Source organism: Myodes glareolus, chromosome 15 (assembly GCF_982192425.1).
Source record: "Myodes glareolus chromosome 15, mMyoGla1.1, whole genome shotgun sequence".
Lineage (NCBI taxonomy): Eukaryota > Metazoa > Chordata > Mammalia > Rodentia > Cricetidae > Myodes > Myodes glareolus.
Window position 1 is genome coordinate 36877981 of NC_142040.1, and position 21712 is coordinate 36899692.

Consider the following 21712-nt stretch of genomic DNA (forward strand, 5'->3'; position numbering starts at 1 on the left):
TGGCTCCGTTAGCCATTGCCTGAGTTTCTAGTGTCGAAGCTGCTCATTTCTTTGCAAATTCATTCATTTCTAAACTAGTGTTCCACTTGCATGGTCTTTCAGAGATGAGAAAGTTAGCCTAGAAAAAGTCCCTGGTAAAGGTTGTCAAGTCACCCTTCTGCTTAACAAACCACGGCAGGAATAAGCCACTTCCACCAAGCAATGAGATGGGTTGGGACAACTGGTCAACTGAGAGCTTTGAGTGACATCCTGCCTTCATTTTGGACTAGCACTATGAACAGCTTCCTTGGGACATTGCTAGTCAGAGAGAATCTGTCCGATAAGTTACTTTTTTGATTGGTTAATTTATTTCCCTATATTCAGTCAATGTATTTGGCTCATTTTCCTTTGCCTTGAGAGATCAGGACAGTTGTCTCCTCTGTGGAAGTTGAAAAGAGTTTTTTCTTAATACATTAAAAAAACAATAATTCACTAGTAACAAGTTAAGATTTTTAAACTAATAAGAGACATGATTTATTATGGCGGCAACTTGAGATTTAGAAAGTGGGAAGCCAAGTCCTGAAGCCTGCTGACAAATCATTCATATATTGGAAAGTTCTCAACAAAAGAAATTTGAATTGATGAGCAGTTCTAAAGTGATGCCTGACAGACATCTAGTTGTATTTTCTGCATTGCTATCAGAGTGTACGCAGGCTGCTGGTTGATGGTGTGGGGACAAGAAGATCCTTGATTTCTTGGCCAAGACCAGAGCTGGCTGTAACACATGTGGGATGCTTGTACTGGGGGCAGGGGGTAAGAGATTCCAGATGGCATTTAATTTGAGTGATTAAATCCACGGCATTTGCCCTCATAAGTACACTAATCTCCCTAAGATTTATACAGATTGGCCCCGGAAACTCACTGCTACAGTTGAGGGCAATTTTAGTGAAACCTCAGAGCTTTGGAGGTGGACAGACCTGAAAGTTCAGTTAGAGTTTTGTTCTTTACTTACTGAGTTCAAAAAAAAAAAAAAAAACAAAAACAAAAAACCCAACATTTTTTTAAAGCTTCAATTTCCTTCGCATAATTGAGACAATAATAATTTATTTGAATGGTCAGTATAAGAGTTGGAAGTCAGATTTTCTTGAGTTCCCGTTTGTCTGAAATATTTGCTTTCAGTAGTTTACCTCCCAAGAGTAATTTCTTGGTCAGAATTTGTACATGTCATAGATTTTTGTAACTTGTAGATAACTGACTTTATGGCTCGTAGATAACTAGAACACTTTGAAGTTCCGAGTAGATGTTCAGGCTTTTTATTTTTTAAGTTCATGTTTAGAATTCCAGTCCAAACGAGGTACTTCTTTGTCCTGCTGTAACTGAAAGCATAGGCCTGCTTAGCCTTCAGGACATAGATAGTATCCTCGAACTAGTTTGGGGACACCTGCTGTTCTTCTACACAGATTTTGCAAAGCTAAAATACTTTCAAAGTAAAATACTCTCAAATGCAGAATACTTCAGTGATGTTTCTGGTCAACACCAGCCCTCCCATGGGTAAACTGAGGGCGAGAGAGCATTCACAGGAGTCAGGCCCTCTGCCATGGAACCCTGTAACAATCTTCTTTCTCATGACCTCGTGCGCATGTTACTAGGTCTTCCGTGTAAGCACAGTGATATTTGAAGGAGAAAAATGAAACCATCTTGAAATATCCCTAGAAGCTCTCAACATAAAGTTGTTACTTATTTCTGCTCTCAAATTTCGGGTGCTATTTGACAGCTCAGCATTGCGGGAAATCACTGGGCTTCAAACTGCGGCTCCATCTTGAAGTTGGGGCGCGAGCATCGTTTGAAGAGACTTAAGGTTTCTCAGTGGTTCATCTCAGAGGCCCTCACGGCAGCTCTGCACACACCGTTAAGACTTCTTTGAGCATCTTAGTTTGTCTCCTGTTCTCTGCTTTGTCTACAACCGAAGCTGCTCTTCTGGAGTGGGTTTTCTCAGCGAGTTCCCCCCGCTGGCTCCCCCTGCTGCCTCCTGTGTGCATAGCACAGGCTGGCTCTTGCTGTGGCTGCTGATAACGGTTTTCTTCCGGCCAGAGGGATTGCAGGAAGGAAGATGGGATGTTCGTAGCTGTGGCAGAGTCCTAAGATATGCTGGCCCTGCTCAAGTATAAGGTGACTCAGGAAGATTGAAATTCCATTAAGAAAGAAGCTAAGTTAGTTGGGAAAAGGCATTTTAATTTATCGAGTAAAAATAGGGTCAGTGTGAAATTTTTTAAGCGTTAAAACATAAAAAAGAGAATTGTTGAGAGTTTATATGTTTGCTTAAATGAATACATAAATTTTAAAAATAAAGCTCTTCTATAGCTATAGAAACTCGAAACGTGGCTTCACGGTGTTTTGAATTTGGTGTGTTATTCTTCCAGCTACTCAATAAAAGGAAAGCATCTTTATAGTTTTTGTAGCATCTTTGCATCTAAATCCTCGCAATGAGTACATTGCGATCCTTGTTTATATCACCGCAATTAGAAAAATAATGTTCCCTTGCTTTTAGATAATAATAGGAAAGAAGAAATATGTGTTGAAAATGTGTTAAGTTTACGTGCATGTGTGTATCTGTCTGTACGCATGTGCGCACTCATTTGGAGAGGAGAGGATGTGGCAGTGATTTTCTCCTGCCCTCGTATGAGTCCTGGGACTCAGACTCAGGTGAGCAGGTTTGGCGGCATGCACCTTTCCCTACTGAACCATCTCGCTAGCCTGGGAACACTTCGTCGACTAGTCAGACCTTTGATTTTAACTAGGGACCAAGGCGGGGGACAAGCGACATTGTCATCAGCTCAGATCTCGTATCAGCGTTTGGTGTCGGTGAACCTCAGCAGAACACTCCTCACTTTTATGCTCTGGTAGATTAATCATTACTAGAAGAATGCTTTCAGTTATTACCTGCCGACTTGGTGTACAGGAAAGTGGTGGCTTCTGTGGCAGAGCCTTGGGAACTGTCCTCACCCTTTTTAAAAATAAAATCAAAATGTAATGCGTGGCTGAGATAAAAAAACAGTTACAGATGGATTCAGCAACTTCCTTGTCCAAGTAACAAGACTAGTAGGCAGGTCGAAGCACCTGATGCGTCTGTGACGTGTGGGTATCCGTAATAGGATGGAAATTTCACTGGCGGTGGATGAGCCTAGATATATTCTCACAGAGCAGACGCTCTGCCGTGTCCGCTAGGATATTAGTTAAGTTGGACGTAGCAGCTAAGGTAGTAATGGGCTTATGATCTTGGTGCTGTGGAAAATACCAAGCATTTCCTTTTGTTATTGTTTAGGATTCTTGGCTTTTAAAAATGTTTGGCTGAACTTTCTGTGTAAGGGAGATGAGTGACATTTACTCCCTGGCCGAGAGCGGCCACTATTAGTGCTTACAGCAGCTCTGCAGAGTGGAAAGAACATGGGTGTTTGTCGTCAGGCGAAGTAGGTTTCAGATTCCGTCGCTGCTGTTTCCTACCTAATAATTGGGGCAGCCAGCCTTGCCGTCTCAATGCTCAGCATCTTTCATTTGTAAACATGAGTAGCAAGAAGGGACGTAAGATTGCAATGCTGGGCTGGGCATGTGGGTCACTTGGTGGAGCACCTGCCTAGTATTTGTGAAAGCCCGAGTTCTGTTCCTTATACCGCGTAAGCAGGGCCGTGTGGTACATCGGTGCGTGCCTATCATACTAGCATTCAGGAAGTGGACAGAGGGAGCAGTAGTTCAAGGTCATCTGCCACGCCATAGAGGTCAAGCCCAGCCTCTGATACAGGAGACGCTATGGGAGAGGTTTAGGGAAAGAAGGGGGAGGTAGGAAGACAGAACACAAGCTACAAGTACACAAAGTCCAGCGCAGTGCAGAGCACACACTGGGCGCTCCATCCACAAAAGATGAGGTTAGGAGAATCCAGTATTGTCTTCTGTGTGGTGTAGCACACAGTGGTATTTCTATTCTAGAGTACTGTTCGTCAGATTTTGTGCTTTCGGTATTCTTTGATATCTGCTGTTATATGTTGTTTCATTCAAAGCGATTTCTAAAGGTAAACCCTCCCCAGAATGTTCCATGTTAAGCAATGGTAGCTGATTCCTCCCATCTATGCTCCCATCTGCGTCGTGACGGATGTGTGACGGAAGGAGAAAACTTGCACCCAAGGGCCACACGTTTTACTCACTTCTGATGGACACTGAGTACTGTCATCTAACAACAATAAAACAATGTAGCTGTTCCCTTACGATAAGAAGGACATGGGTTTAAACTGCAATTTTCTTTTTTCTCTTTCTTTTTTCTTTTTTTAATATTTATTTGTTTGTTTGTTTGTTTATTTTTGCTGCCAATGAGATTTCTCTACCAGAGGAGAGAATGGCACACTTCTGCAGGAGAGTTTCTCCATCCTCGCTGCCCACTGTCTGGGCTGGAGCCACCCCTCTGCCTTTGGCTAGGGTAGACTGGACCACTCTGCCCTTGGTCTTCAGCTTCCTGGTCTGCCATAGCTGTGATGGTGATTTTCACAAATTGTGTAGACAGAGTCAGAATCACAGTCAGGACTGAGTGTTTTAGATCCTTTATTTCCATCCATAAAAGAACATCATCAGTATGTTTTTCTGTGTGGGCGGTGGATCTGGGAGGGGTCTGCTGCCTTCCTGATTCCCATCCTTCTGGTGTATGCTCACTGGTGGCGTGGCAGTGCCGGGACTAACCCAGGGGAATTATGTTTTTCTTTTCTCTTTTTTCCCCCCATGACCTTTACAAAGCTACAGAGCCAGTGCTTTGTTTTGCAATTTCCATTTCTGTTTTCAGGGAGTTCACCTTTGTTTCTTTTGGTAATTTAAAAATATATCCTAACAATCGGATGCAGGCTTGTTTTTTGTTGTCTTGTTTGTTGTTGTTGTTGTTGTTTGTTGTAGGGATGTCTAGAATTCTGAGCTTTTTCTGGCAAAAAAAATGCTTAAAGCAGTGACAAAGAATAGTCTATCCAGTTTTCCTTATAAATAAATGTTTGCATAAAGCAGTAGCAAAGTCATCTATCCAGTTTTCCCTATAAATAAATGTATCTCATTCTTCTGAATGATGCTGGAAATAACCTAGGCACACCACCTCTTGTTATTATTGCAATGTACAAAACATATGTTCAGATTGTAGTCCTTTATCCACCTTATAGTATCTCAGCCATCTGGTATACCACAAGCATTTCCTTGCCATTGTCACTCATGAGCACTGCTAGCACGGATACTCTGTGCAATAAGAGGAATTGGCATTCCTTAGGGAAATAACTGCTTCTAGAGAACTGGAACAGGGAATATACAAGAAGAGCCCGGAGCATCTTGTGGTGCCAGAAAGTAAAGGACGTGATCGCGCGCACACAGCCCTCCCCTGATGAGGACATAACAGCCTGATGCAAGAGAACACCGAAAGAACACCCAATGGCCTGAGCTGGAACAATTTGAGCAAGAAAATGTGATATTAGGTTATGACCCAAATTATAGACCAAATACTCGCAACCCGTACTGATTAAAAACAGAAAGAACAGCAAAACTAAGCTGAACAAATGAATGGAGTGGAAGCACAGACAAATCTCCTGGGCAGGAGCACTCCAAGTCATTTCTGTAGGTTCTTTCCCTACAAGAAAGCAGAGGTCAGGTCCCAGCCCTGAAATGTGGGGACTGCACATTCCACCCGCATGGTACAGAGTAAATTAAGGGGATGGGGAGATTGCCTCTGCAGCAAGAATACTAACAATCCCTGCCTTAGCCAGGTTATCAAGGCCAACACTGCTATCGTAAGCCGGTCTGAGCATATATCCTTGATGTGATCTGATGAAAACGGCACTTTGCCTCTATTATTGTCACACTCAGAACGTGACCTCGGTCTAATTGCAGGAATAAGGTAACAGGCAAATTACAGTTAGTGTCATTCTACAAAATACCAGGTCAGAATTCCTCGGAACTGTTTATTCCTCGGCCATCATCACAACCAGGGAAAGTGTAGGAAACGCTTGACCAGGAGGAGCCATGACAAGGTGATGTGACGTGGTTGGGCTCCTGGAACAGAAGGGGGACATGTCCTGAGAGCTACGGAAGCCCAGTAGAGAGTGCACTTTAAACAATTGCGGCAGTCTGGGCTCAGTAACTGTGATGGGTGTGAAACGTTAGTAATGAGGGAAACTGAGTGTGCCCTATATGGGAATTCTATCCTGGCTTTGTGCGTTTTTTTGTCAGAAAATGTGTACTAAAACAACATGCCACTTAGGCATATCTGAAATGCCACCTCCCTAATAAAGCCTTTTTTCTCCCGGACCTCCCTCTCCAGCCTCTGGCTCTCCTGATTGGATATCAGGCTCTTTTCCGAGTTTTGCAAAGGCGTTTATGGATGATGTCCCAAACACTTTCTGTAGTTTATCTTTTTATTTTGGTGATGAGACAGCCTATAGTGTATTTCTCCAACACTTGGTTGGTGTCAGTGTCCCCTGGTGTTGGTGGGCACCTGAAGTGATACTTAGCGTGTGATATCGGTTACGACAAATGTCATTTCTCACTTGGGTTGGAGATTTGAGAGTCTGGGAATCAGAAGTCCTGCCTTTAGGAACATGGTTTTCTTTCATGCTTAGAACGGTGAGCTGGCTCATCTCAGCAGGAGCCTCAGCCGTGCTGATAGATGCCGGTGTTTCAAAAAAAGCCAGTCACATGACACAGTTTAACACAATGTAACACAACTCAGCTTATTCTAGATTAGTCTCACATTAGTTAAATTAAAATGTTAATCATGCAGAGGCAAAGCCATACAGGTCATGTGAGTGGCCTCCCTTTGTTTTCTCCTATGGCCCTTTTATCAGTAGCGTTCTCATTATCAGTTTAATTCCAGCTGAAAGGGATGGATTTGAATGTTTTCCCTGGTAGCCTGTGAAAATATGATAGACGTTTTGGACCTTGCCCGTTGGATGGCATTCTGTGAAGTTTTACCCAGTGTGTGCTTTCGTTCTCATCTGCCAGAGTGGCCTGCCGCACACTGATCCCCAGAGCAGCAGCCCCTAGCTCTTACGGCTGGCAACAGTGTGCTCTGCAGGTGTAGGCACCATCATAGGAAACGCCTTGACCCGTCACAAACAGGTCTGGAGTATAGAAAGCATAGTTGTGATGGGGATGTCTCCATAGCAGCCAGGCAACGATGCAGCTGCCATATTGGAATGCATTCTAGCCAATGGACGTGCACCTTTTCCCTTTCAGGACGTTGGCTGGCATGCTCGGGGCCACTATGTGTGCCTACGGCAGTATTCTGGTTGCATTGTTTTAGATTTAAAGATGAAAAATACATCATAAAGAAGTATGCCTCAAAATATTTCAATGGTATATATCAAATTAGTTTTCTTTCATTGACTTCTTTTTTTTTTAATTTTACCTTATCATTCAGCTGATTACAGAACACCAGATACTTCCCACAGTGGCAAAGCCTCAAAGAGGAAAAAAAAATATTTGTTCATACAAAAAAATGTTTCTTTTTAAGGAATTGTGTTACACTGAAATATATAGATTTTAAAAAATCCCATTTCTTAGTAAGTTATACCTTTATACCTTATACCTTATACCTTTATAGCAACTCCAATGCTTAGAAAATAAATACATTCTTTGACTAGGAATAATTCTATTTTATATTGACTAGATTTTTTCCCCAAAAATTTTGGGAGAAAATGTACCTTCTAACCATGGTGGGCTTTGTAGCAAAATTTAACAGTAAATCAGTCTCCAATTTGGAGAGGATTTCTGTTTTTAATAAAGAGTTTTTGTTAGTATTTGTAGACACATTGATGCCACTTTCTTATTTTTATTTTGTGAGAAATGATATTTTCTTATTTATTATTTTATGAGAAAACCTCTTTTCACAAAAAAGACTAAGCTATAATTCTTTGAAATATTTAATATTTAAAATATTTAAAAAGACAATTTGGAGTGTTTTAATTAGTTAGTCTTTTCCTTTCTTTGACTAGGGACCAAGCCTCCTGTATCTTAGTTTTTGCTCTTATTTTTACTTTTTTATTTCAAGTCAACTTCAAAACTTAATGATAAAATGAAAAGGATTCACATCACATTTGGTGTAAACTCTGAGTTCCTATTATTTGTTTTCATAATTTTATATTCTCAGTGTAGTTCCTCAATTCTACACAAGGGTAAATAGACATGAGTTTTGAGAAATCATAAAGAAGGTTCTAGAAATCGAATTGTTTCTTTATGACACATCAAGAGATATTGTTGGATCCAGAGCTCAGTCTTCCCCTGCTGGTGGAGGTGGCTGAAGGATGCAGAGATGCTGAGAAGAACAGCCACGGACTCCGAGCTTGCAGAGTCAGAAACAGTACTGTTCCCTGCCTGAAGCTTTGAGGCCAGTGGGGAAATGACTTCCTGTCACACATTTTAGTAGTGTCCTTTTAGTACCTATGACTTTCCCTGAAGCTAGTTAGAAAACCCCAGGAAGGCATCTTCCCGCCTAGCAGGAGCCTCCCTTTCTGTGTGTGTTTTCTCATATTTCAACCTAGAATTTGTAGTTTGTAGTGTACTCCTAGAAACAATGCATTGAATGTCAGAACACTTTCTACCATCATTCCCAGATAGATGGAGAGAGAGAGAGACAGAGACAGAGACATAGATGTTCTTCTCGGGCTATGTTTTCCAAGTATATGTAAACAGTTAATTAGTTATTTAGCTTATTCATCTATTTAGTGAGTACTAGATTCCAAAATAGCAATAGCAGTATCAGCAAAATCTGGTTCCCAGAAGGGAACCCTCTGGTTACTAGAGGGCTGTCGATGTCTGGAGTCTAGTACATCTTGTCCTGCCCGCCTTCTTTTCCAAGTCATGTCAGATGGGAACGAAGCGCTTACCTCAACCTCCTGCTCACAGAAGTGTGATGTAAGACAGCCTGTGAGGCTAGAAGGTGACCGAGACGAGGCCACTTTTTAACAGGGCACCCATCTCTCTGGGAGGGCGTCGGATGGGACGTTGTAACTCAAGCTGGATTTGCCAAGTTGGTCAAGAGTTTCGGGACTGAGTGGGACGAAGCTTGATGGTGAGGATTGTGGCAACAAAGCGTAAATTCAGGAAAGGCGTAAGAAGGTTTAAGAATTGAAAATGAGCCTGTGGCTGTAAGTTAGCTTGGAGGTGGCTTTTGTTGTTTTTGTTTTCTAGTAGGGACAAAATGAGATGCAGGTATGGATTCATGGAGGGGAGGCAAAACATGAAAACTGAAGAAAAGTCGGGTGGAGCAAAGAACTCACTGTTGAGTGTGCACGAGGAAGGCGTAGACGGGAGCAGCTGGGAATGACTTGGGGTCAAATCTCGCTTGGCTGGAGGCAAGCTGATCGGTTGGTGTCCCTGCCCTCTCTCCAGCCTCAGGGCTCCTATGGTGAAATGCACTTGTCATGAGCCATTGGGACAGCCTGGAAGGAAAAAGAGAAATCCCAGACAGGTCAGCCAAAGGGTGCAAACATCTAAGGGAGGGCAGTCAGCTGTGGATGTGGGAGGAGGGGTGGGGCTGCCCGGAGAGGGAGATTTATGGCCATGGTGTACTTCATGGGGCTCGGCCTCTTTAGCACTGCGAGCTAGTGTCACCTCCTTCACCTGTGACCTCCTTGAGTCATGGCCCAGTAGAAGCACGGGTGGGTTGCTCAATCCAACTCCTGGGCCATCCCCTGAGGAACATGTTGCTTGGGAGTGAAGGGTAGAAGTTGAAGAGGCTTAGGCATAGCAGGGAGCAAGCTGCAAAAGGAGAGACTCCACCATGTCAGAATAAGTACAGTGGGTCCCGGTAATTGGTCCTAAGTTGCTAGTAGATGCTGGAAGAGTATACTGGCGCAGAGGAGAAGGTGATAGGGAACGGTTTCCCCTCTCTGTGGTCCTCTAAACTCTGATGAGCAATTCCACAACTGTATAGAAATCTACCGCAGACTAGAGATGCGACCTCGGATAATTCAGTTTGTTCCATCTCTCCATGCCCACTGTCTGTGTACTTGGAACTAATATAACCCACCTCACAGGGCTCTTAAACAGAGCAAAACTTAAGTAAACTGCTTAGTGCACTGCCTGCACATGGAGGCACCATGGACTATCTTTAGTAGGGATGGGGCTGCAGCTATTTTTAAATTTTAAAGGTCAACTTTATATGTTGCTGTATAGGTAACCCATTTAACTGGAGCTTGAGTCAACAGGCGTGGGGAGAGCTTACAGGGTGCCTTTGAAATCCTGATACCCAGTCCCAGTGATTTATGGTGCCTCACTCGCCTGCCTATGTGATGCTCACCAAGTCTGTTTACTTTAGTTTTAGCTCAGTAACCTAGCACCCTGGGATAGCAAATTTTTTATTGAAACTGACCAGTTAACCCTGGTCACGCAGAGAGACTATCTATGCAGGCAGTCACGGGAGAGGCGTGTGTGTCGATTTTCACCCTGTTGGCTCAGAGGAGACCAACTTTTCTTGTGCTTTGATTTTTCCCTTCACTGTGGATGACTTCCAAGGCCCTCGATGCCGTGAAGTATCGAGATGGTGGTTAACGAAGTACCAGAGATCAGTCAGGATGCTGGCGTCTCCTCCTGGTAGAAGTAGAGACAAAAGCTAGTGGTCGGCCCTCTAATCCTTGTACTGAGTCAAGAAGACAATCCGGCTGAGGACAGGAGTAGGAGAGGTGACCTTGACTTCAGGGCCAGCTCAGCGATGAGGTTTTGGTCATGAGTCTGACACTAGCCATGGCCAGCGACAAGAAATCCCCTAGTGGTGCCATTGTTACAGGGGTTGAAAATGAGTCACTGCTTAGGTGAATGGTCTACTTTCCTAGTGTCAGCCACTCTGCAGAGAACTCAAACTTGGACTTCTTATTCCAACTCTGCTTGCTTGCTTTCTTTCTTTCTTTCTTTCTTTCTTTCTTTCTTTCTTTCTTTCTTTCTTTCTTTCTTTTTTATTTAACAGCAAAAGCCTTTATCCTTAGAGGTGAAACAGATTTGACAGGCTTACCCAATTCATTTTACTGAAGTGGAAACGTTAAGGTGGCTCAGGGCAGACCAGTCCTCTACTTTGCCAGGGCTTTTACCTTTAAGTGAATACAGACTTGTGACACTAGATCTGACATTGATGGGGGTTTTATCAACATCTCTTTTAAGTGACATTTTGCATCTGCGGCATCTTTGTTATTTGGGACGATCTGTCACCACTCTCTGCGCCCGCGTACCACTTTTGTATCTGACAACCCCATACAGTTTTTAGTGTTTCAGTGAGAGATTGGTTCAGCCTTGTTCTTAGGGACCATCTGATCGTTCCAAGGCTCTTGTGTGAACAATGAGATTTTTTGTGTGGGAGGGCTTGTATGCAAACACATACATAGCTACCAGAACATGCACATATACTATGGGGAAAATCCAGTCACGTGAGCAAGCCATTGTGTGTTAATGAGCAATAGGCAACTTAATCTCATTATAGAGAAGTCTGAAGAGCACTCATGCAACCCAGAGAAGCAGAATGATGGGGAGGAGGCTTCCCAGAGTGAATACGTCTGAAGCCTGAACTGAGCATCCGGGGACTGTGCAACTGGTGATGAGCGAAGAGGTGTGCTCCAGTGGTTAGACAGGGCCGGGTAGAATGGGCGTGCCTGCAGATCCCACCTCACTGGGTTTCTGTGGAGGGGGGAGGTTAGTGGTTCTTCTGGAAGCGAACGGCTGACTGGAATAGAGAATCCAGTTGTAGAACCAGAGGCAAGCCCGAGACCTGTATATTTGGCAACACCACGAGATGCTCTAGTTGCTGGTCTATGCCACTTGTAACTCCCGGGAACCCTGAGGAACCCTCACATTTGATTGTAAGGGACCCAGCAACAGGGATTTTAGGAAGGTCCTCCAGGAGGCAGGGAATAGGATGGGGCATCTTGAGGGGAAAGATTCCAAGCAAGTAGAATCAGAGAACTGGGCAGCAAGGTGAGAAGAGCTTGGAACAGGTTGAAATTGACATGAAAGAGTGGATGAAGGTGACAAGGCATAGGGAACAAGGAAGAGGAGTCTGCAGCCAGAGAGGTGGAATTCTAAACCCAGACAGTGAAATGGTGATGATTAAATATTTAGGAGGAAAAGCCAGTAGTGGGTGGAAGATCTTGGATAGTTTTTTAGTTAAATTTGTAGATGCAGAATTGAGGTGAGGTTATATGCCCACATAGAAGTACCCTGCGTATCTTCACTAGTCAGGGCTAAGATTAAGGAAACAAATGGCAGGACTGGAGAGATGGCTCAGGGGTGAAGAGCACTCCCTGCTGTCCCGGAGGACCTGGGTTGAATTCCCAGGGCTAGTGTCAGGCAGCTCACAGCCACCTGTAACTCCAGCTTCAGCTTACTGGCCTCCTTAGGCATTGGCTTACATGCACGCGCACGTGCATACACACACACACACACACACACACAATACAAATAAATATGATAAAAGACAAGACAGAGAAGAAGCCCTTACTCACGTTGATGGGAGTGCAAACTGGCGTCCACTATAGAAATGGAGGGTCCCCACAAAGCTAGAACTAGATGTCAGTCAACCTAACTTTACCACTCCTGGACGTATAACCAAAGGACGCTGAATCCGTCTACAGACATTCACCCACCTGTGTTGACTGCACTTCTCACAATGGCTAGAAGATAAAAGTCAACCTGGATTCCCATCGACTGATGAATGGGTAATGAAATATGGCCCATCTACACAATCAATTTTAGCTTTATGATGCTTCACTGCGGCATTAGAAGACAGTTTTGTGAATGATCAGAACTGATAATTCTGGATGCCATCTGCTTGATTTATTTACTTCGTGCCTCGAATGGAAGTTTATGTGTTCTAATTAACATATGTGCTTATTAACATATGAGGGGAAAGTGACAACCAAGGCTAGGATTGCTCGTATTCAGCCTTTGATCACTGTTCCCAATGCTTGCAGTGTTTTTGCATAAATGGATAAGGGTCAATACTCCCTTCTGGTGCAGCTCCCAGAATGCAGCCCTGAGCTATGGTTTGTTTTTATTTGCTATGTCCTGCCATCAAATCAGTCTTAAGGGTCATAGGAAGAGCCCCATTTAAAGAATGCTGCTAGTGGAATATAGTAATACACATTTAGTCTGGTGGAATGGACTCACACAACAGTAGGGGATGTCCAGGAGAGGGAGTCTACCTCTTAGAGAGACTCATACCTTTGTAGTCTTCTCTGGGAATGTGCATTTATCAGCTCAGAACATTCTGAGAAGTGATCTTAGAACCATGGAGCTCCCAAATGCCTTCTCAGCTGCTGCAGGTAACTTCAGAGTTTGCAGAGTTTGCAGAGAAACCATTGGTTGCATACATGGTTGGGTAGACAACACTGCAGGGCTCTGAAGACCATTATTAATCCCATTGTTTACTTTGTGATGGAAATGGGTGTAACGAGTCTTTCTCTGTACTACCAACTCCCAAATAACAACACAGAGACTTATTCATTATGAAAGCTTGGCCTTAGCTTAGGCTTGTCCCACTAGCTTAACTTAAATAACTTAAATTAACCCATTTATTTTATTCTGTGCCTGTCCCATGGCTCGTTAACCTCATGTCTCCTTGCTCCTTCTTCAGTATCTGCCTTCCCTGGTGACTCCGCCTTCTTCCCAGGGTTCTCTCTCTCTTCCCCAAAGTCCCACCTATATCCCCTGCCTAACTATTGGCCATTCCTCTTTTTAGTACACCAATCACAGCGATGCATTTTCACACACTATACAAAAAGGGAGCCCTGTGAGGCCACAGTGCCTTGACACAAAGGTGACACTTTTCATGAACCCCCACTTCTCCGCCTACTCTCACTTTCTGTCTTTGTTCAGATTTCCCGCCTGGCTTTACTCTCCCAAGTCATTGGCCAGAACAGCTTTATTCATTAGCCAATAAAAGCAACACATATGCAGCAGGACTTCCCACATCATCTGTAACAAATGGGCCTGCTGGATAATGAAGGTTAACTGTTGACCTCTGGCACCTGCTTCATCCACAATGCTGGATCACCTGCGTTAGCTCTCATTTTCCTCCTCACAGTACAGGGCCCTTAAGTCATATACTGCATAAAATCATGTAAAATACTCTGTGTTCCATACCATTTTTGCCTTTTCATTCTCATTCGGGGTTGCAAACTTTGAAAGTCCTGTTATTAAATTGGGTTTTCTTTTGTTGTTGAGAACCCCCCCCCCATTATTGTTTTAAGATGTCTCACTCTGTAACCCAGGCCAACCTGCAGCTCACCGTGTAACCCAGGCTGGCCTCACCCTGTAACTGAGGCCAACCTGAAGCTCACCATTTAACCCAGGCTAGCCTCTTCCTGTAACCAAGGGCTGACCTACAGCTCACCATGTAACCCAGGCTGGCCTCACCCTGTAACCAAAGCTGACCCACAGCTCACCATGTAACCCAGGCTAGCCTCACCCTGTAGCCGAGGCCAACCTGCAGCTCACCATGTGATCCAGGCTGGCCTCAAACTCATAGCTGTCCTCCTGCCTACGCGGATTGGATGCTGGAATTACAGGCTTGAATCACCAGGCCTCCCTCCCACTATTACACTACTCTTAATTTCATTGTTGCCTCCTGTTAAGCCTCCGTTCTTGAAGGATTTAAATAGCGCACTACTTAATGAAAATACTGCTCTTTGTGAGTTCAGGACTTAAGTGATCTTGAGTGAGGAGTGTCTCAGACCTTCCCGCTCCTCATCAGCTGTGAAGCAGGATTTTAAAACAACCCGTTATTTGCTCCAGGTCCTCTCTGCTGAACTACTCTAAAACACCATGAAAAGTCTTGAAGGAAGTGTTCAGGCTGCCTCCCTCTGATACCCTTGGAGTATTTGAAAGTGGCTGCCCATTCAGAACTCAGTTCTCTGGCAGCCTTCCCAGTCTAGAGCCCTAGAAAAATGTGGGGGTACAGGAAGATCGTGATTGACTAAAAAGCACATGGAATCTTCATATACTTAGAAATTGGTGCCCTCGACTCAGGATTCATCTTTTTCTCCTGCGAAGCCTCCCGCCACGATCCCCTCCATCTTAAGCCTGGCAGCAGTCAAATAGGCCTTGAGCAAGCCCAGTGCCTGCACCTTGCTCCTCCCTGTAGTCCTGGTGTTCACCTGTGACATCATGACTGCGCTCACTCACTCACTCACTCACTCACTCTCACGCTCTCTCTCTTCGTTTCTTGCACCTGTTAGAACAACTTATAGATGTAAACCACATCATATTTAAAATGTAAATCATACCGTATCTCCTGTCCTTCCAGCCATACCTCTGTGCACTCTCGAAGGCTACGAGGTCTCCCACAATCTCATCCTGCAGAGTGGAATCTGCCTCAGATTTTCTTTACTCTTTAAAATCTGACCTTGTTTTTTCTCGTTGATACATAAAGCCATCTTGTGACGTTTCAAAGCATGCGTACGTTATGAAACCACTAAATCATGTGAAATATACCTATTTGGTGCTTCTTCGTGGTGAAAACATTCAGTATCCTTTCTTCTGGGTATCTGAAATATGCGGATTGTTCCGGAGGACACACCAGTTCATTCTGTAGGGCACACCAGACTCCTGCTCCCATCCGACCACAGCAGAGGGTGTGTGTCAGCCAGCCTTCTCCATCCCTCCTTCCTCCTGTCTGCTCCCAGCCTTTGTGTGACACACATTGTCCTTCACTACTTCTCAGTCGGTCCGTAGGAAGTGCACACACCTCCTGACTGGCACTCAGTGATTGGCCCTTTCTAGGTAGTTGGGTCCCTTCTCAACTCTCATCTTAACCTGTGGGAGTTTTCCTGACTTGGATTTCTGCCCCCTTTTCATTTATTTATTTTTGTATTTGGTCTCATGCTTTATTCTTTTCTGCCACCTGGTAGCTGTTTAACACATATCTGGCAAAGATACATGAATGACTGTTCTAAAATACTCTGAGCCTAGCACTGGAAGGCTGTTACTTTTACAGGAATTTTCTGTGAAACTTTAGTGCTGTGGTTTGTTTCTACGTGTTGGTAATAGCAAGGGTTCAATAGTAAAGTCAGTTTGGAAAAAGTTCTGTTAAATAAAATAAAGAAATAAGTAAATAAATGCGGTTCTGTAGCGCACTTCTTGTATAGTAACACAGTACATCTTTTGATCATGTTAATGTATATAATCTCCATAAAGGCTAGCGTTGTGTCAAAAAGATAATTTTGCCGTGGAAATCATATGAAAAGTGTCTTAGGAGATTGATGTTCTTTACATTATATTCTTAGACCAAAAGCTATCTTCATAGAGGAGAAAGGGTTGTGTGCTGAGGATAGGAGACAGATTTCCACGGACAATAAAGAGGACAGAGCAGTGAGTAGACACGAAACCTACGAAAATGGTGGAGGTCAGAAAGCGTGGAGGTTTTGGGAATACTTGGTTTTGTTCTCCAAGTTCTACCCCCTACCATGTTGGAATTTCTTCCTTCTGGCAGGTATAGAGCTGTGGGCTAAGCTGGCACACAGTAAGCATATTTTTTCTTTGTCTTTTCAATGATGAGTACATAAAAGTGGCCTGTATCGTCATCATTAGGTGTTGGTTTTGTTAATTAGTTGGAATACTTCGTTGTCTGTCTTGGTGTTGCCCATAGCATTTCCTGTGTATAAAGTCCTGCCATCTGCCATTGTGATAGTCTGACCTCCTCCACTCAAACCCAGAAGCAAAGAGGCCTCGTTTATGTGAAATTTTGCTTATTCTTTATGGAAACCGAAGTCTTGTTAGGGATAGATATGATGACATCATACTTGGGTCAATCTCTATGAACACACAAAGCTGTCTCTATGAATCCAAACTGTATCCATGGTTGCAAGATGCAGTGTATCTTCGTTACATTTGGTGGCGTGATAACACACCCTGAGCAGGACAACTCATAGATGGGATCAGAGTCCATGATGGCCGAACAGAAGCGTCATGACCAGAGCAGGAAAACTGAGGGCTCACATCTTGAACCTCAGTAGGAAGCAGAGAGAGAATGGGCTGAGTGTGGGACTTTTAAACCCCCCAGCCTGTCCCCAACAACATCCTTTCTCCAGCAAGGCCATACCTCCTAAACATGCCCAAACAGCACCACCAATGGGAACCAAGTATTCAAACATCTTAGCCTGTGGAGGATGCTCTCATTCAAACTCCCGCACGTGCTTGTGTGTGGTTGGTCAGTCGGTTGATCCACTTTGCAAAAAAAGTCCAGCCATCGTCTCAGGTTCATATTAATTCAGTTCCAAGAACTGCTCAAAAGAAGTAACGTGCCTTGTCTTAGAATCTGTCTATGCAAGTGTTTCAGGTATTTCCTGTTTTAAATAAAGCAGTTTGGTGAAAAGTCTCTGTCCATGATAATAAAAAGATGGATTAATCTGGGGTGTTTTGGATGACCGCTTCATTTTTCAAAGTCAACATGGTGTTCTTCCTTTCCATCTCAAATCTCCATAATCCTCTCCAGAGAAAATGCGGTTCCTGAAATTGTACATTTGAGCTCTCTGGGTTTCTGTGATGTTATTTTTCCCTATCCAAAACCCACCGTTTTCAACGTCTGGGATGCCAGTCTGGGGCTCAGGGCTGGTTAAGTTAAATGCAGGTGATTTCGCACTAGAGGGCGCCAAATACAAACAGATGTCGTGAATTTGCGCGTGGTCAGACTCTCATAGCATTTTTCAAGAAAGAATTTTTATAATGTAAAAGCGAAATGTAAATTATATAATTTAAAGGAGTTACTGACAATGGATTCTGGATTACTACTGGCTCCCTCTAAAACCATCTCAAGGGACTTGGAAACAAATGGAGTCTGTTCTCACAGACCTTAGTTTGCTATAGCTATTTATGTCTGGATTTCAATTTTGCCTCAGAATTTTCTTGGAAGAATTTAGTAATCAGATTTTCATTTGTTAATCCAATAAGAGCAGCACAGGCTATGTAAGCTCCTACTTTATATTGACTTGATTCTAAAATATAAAAACTCTCTTTCATTGTAAGTGGAAAGGTATAAAATGAATATAGATCGATTATAGTATTAAATGTTTTCCGTCTCCATGAGTGGTACATAGTAAAATACCTTTCCTAGAATCGGTTCCCTTAGTCTGATAAGCAAGCCCTACGCATCAACACACTCATCCATAACTATTTCAAGCAGGATAATAGTGGATACAGCTCAGACTTGACGTCCCTGGGCCTTTCATGTCGGCTCCAGGCTAAAAAAGAACAAAGTCCAAAATGCTCTTTTCCTGCTAGCTTACGTTACTTGTAGATGTCCGTGGAGCTCAGTGGAGCATTTCCACACGTACATATGGCTTGTACTCGCCCATCATCCTTACCCACACTGTTTCCTCCAAACCTGTCTCAGCCCCTACTGTGTGCTGTCCTAGTTTAAGTTAGCTTTTGACTCTTCCACATATGATGAATACCTGTAATGTCTTCTCCTGTGTGTGGGGCTCACGAGATCGTGTCTGTCACTTAGTCAGACAGTAAGAGTTCAGATGGCAGCCCTGCTGCCTCCTGGCTTTGCGACAGTTAATCCACGACCCAGTGCGTTGCACACTGGCTTCCTTTTTCTGGTCCCATCTCAAAGGCGTTTCCTATTCCGCTTGTGGTATCAGGTCAGTGATGTCGGTGTGTGTTGCAATCAGGTGTTCCTGGGTTGCCAGCAGCTGCAAACTCCCCTGGTTGGTCACTGGAGTGTGTGCGTAGTTTTCTGTGGTTTCTCCCCCCTCCCTGACCCTCCTTTTTCCATCTTGTCTTCCATAAAGTCCACATGGACCTGCTCAGACTCTGCTTCATGCTGGCACTGCTGCACGCTCAAACAGCAAGGTACGCACTGTAAGGCTCCCATGACTTGGCCCCTCAGTCCTACAGCGTCACTTGGTTACACAGGCCAGCTCAGACTCTCTGTAGAGTCCAACAGCTTGTCAGGAGCTATCTGCAATTAGCGGCTGCACTAAGCCCCCTCCAGGTTAGGATTGTGTGCTAAAGCAAGGCTTCTTAAACTTTCCCCAGTTACTATCCTTTTGCCTGGGAAATTTTCATGTCTGTCAGGTCAGATAACCCAAGGTCTTGGGCGGCGTGAATACCCACTTAAATGTATCAGCTCAGCATTTAACTGATAATAAGTAAAAAAGAATTGTATTTTAAAATAATTCCTTGATGGTGTACTTACAGTTTTTACCATTTGTTAAAAACTAAAGTAAGTTTGAGTGATGAGGAGGTAAATATATTTGTTTAATTTTATATATAGGATTCAATCGTGACTGAATATTTGATACCGTAGGATGCAAAGTAGCTTGGTGTTGTTCATAGTTGATCCACATTTTGTAATCATCAGTGTTATAACAATGCCCTTTGCATAAATACAGAGCAAAATGGCAGAGATGTGATTTAGGTCAATTCAAAAACAGCCTGTGAAGGCGTAAGTCACAAACAATCCCACACCAGTTTGGAATTATGATTTAATAGAATGGTTATTTAAAGAGGAAAAACTTACCGATCACCATCCCAGACAACAGCCATCTGCACAATCAGGAAAGGAATCTAGGAGCCAGAAGCCAGAGAGAGGAGGACAGCCGCTGCTTTTTTAAAGAGAGAGAGAGACCACACCCCAGTGGGCTGGTATCTCAGCGGCTGTTGGCTGAAGGAGCGGAAGGAGCTCCCGCAGCAAATCTGTAAATTCTGTTTTAATCTTGCCATCCCAAAATTTGTTGAAACACTTAAAAAACAAAACCACTCAAGTCAGCAACTCATAGCAGTTTCTAAATCACACATCCTAACAATACAATCCAAAGATGTCCTAACTTGGTACTTAACTTGCCGTAGAAGGATGGAGAAATAGTGAGTGAGTGTGTGGCTGTAATTGTATTTACTGTGTGTAGAGCGGAAGTGCTGCCATTCACTTCTAATCTCCTGTGAGCCGAAATGTACCCAGCACTGCCCTGTGCTCTTTCTTGGCAGGATCTCATGCACAGTGAGTGCAGTGTGTGTGCATACTGTGTGCAGAACCAAAGTGCCATGATGTCACCTTATACAACCCAACGAGACCAGAAACTCCTCAGGTTCACTGTTCACGATTTCAAGTTCGTTTAGGTTGTCCTGTACGCAGAGACCTTGAACTGTTACAACATGTGCGACCTCGCTCTCCCTCTCCTGTGGGCTCCTGACTCACAATTTAAGAAGCCGGTGCTAAGGTTTGACGCTGGAGTTCACGGTCTGAGTGTCAGGGGAAAGCTGGGGAAATCATTTTCCCCTTCCAGCTCTCCCTGTCTGTGGAATTGAGGGATGGAGGGGGGCACTGATCCTGACTCTGCTTCCCGCTTCTCCAGAAGATTAGGATTAGCGTGGTGGGCATGGAAATGAGAAGGCACATAGTAGTGGATGGAATGGCACTGAGTAGGAGACCTGAGCTGGTCGCAGCGTGGTACGAATGAGGGGAGTCAAGGGGGAGACGGGAACATCCCAGGGTTACTCAAGGATTCAGTTGGGTGATTTATACGAAACACCTGACAGCTAGCGTGTGGCTCCCATGAGACACCCACTGAATGGACAGAAAGAGTCACAGATTTCATCCGAGGCCCTGGAAGACACACGGGTCCAGTGACCGCAGCTGGCGTAGTCATGCGAACTACTCTAAATAGAAAAATGGTTCACGGTTTTTGTCAGGGCTCCAGGTTACTGGCAGGGCGTTTGAAATGGGAGAGGATTGTGAATCTGGAAACATGGTACTAAAGTTCAGGTGAAAAGTAGTCACGGACGAGTGTGGGCCTGAAACAGCGTCTGTGGAGCTCGGGATTGAAGCCTCAGTAGATGGCAGAGGCATGGCGGGAACACAGAGAACACCAGAGCCCTGAGGAAGTGGGAAACGTGAGTGCATAAGACAGGACGTTGTTAGAGGTAAGAGACATGGAGGACAGTAAAGGGAGATGTTCCGGTGCTTTGCCTGGGGTGGAGTACTGGGGTGGAGAATTTAGAGGCATTTGCCAAGTGAACACAAAGGTGTGGAGTGACTGAGAGCCCCAGCCGCAAAGGACCTGGTAGAAATGTCAAAGAGGTGACTGTCTTTTTACCCCATTCCTCGTGGGATGAGTTTCACTCCCCCTCCCCACCTTCAGACTGGATGGTGCAGAACCCTATACCGCCTGTATTTTTCTCTTAGCCACGTAAAAGTATAACAGTTTTGTAAAGCACAGTAAAAGGAAATAGATAAACATGCGCTAGAACATTAGCAAAGGCCTACTCTCATCAGCGTTATTAAAAATTTATGAACGTGTACTTGTGGAATTTTCCATTTAACATTTTCAGCGTACCGCTGACTGAGGGAACTATGGAGAGGGACATTGAAGAGCCACCGTGCTCGGCAAGTGTTACAAGGAGAACTCTCGAAGGCAGAGCTGGTAAAGAAAGCTAGCCAGTAGCCATGTCAGGGAGTCACAGAAGTCCAGAGTAATAGACCAGGACAAGAATATGCCTTATGCAGAAGTTTGTAATAAAATAAGAGAAATGCATTTCTCTGATTTCTCATCCACAAAACCTCTTTGGGTGGGATAAAAATTACATACAGTAATACTGTGCCAAACAGAGTAGAAAAGGTTGGCTTTCCCAAAAGACTGCTAAGTTCTTTTTTAAGCCCTCCTGATTGAAGGTGTGATTACTCTCCATTTCATCTCTCCATTCCTTAAAGCTTTCAGCTTTCAGTCCTTTTTCAACTTCA

At 44.0% G+C, this 21712-nt stretch overlaps 1 protein-coding gene across 10 annotated transcripts in view; it reads left to right on the top strand.

Moving 5' to 3' along the window:
• The window catches only part of Pde4d (phosphodiesterase 4D), a 1387978-nt gene that overhangs the window by 1335712 nt on the left and 30554 nt on the right, over positions 1-21712 (top strand). The window lies entirely within an intron of this gene.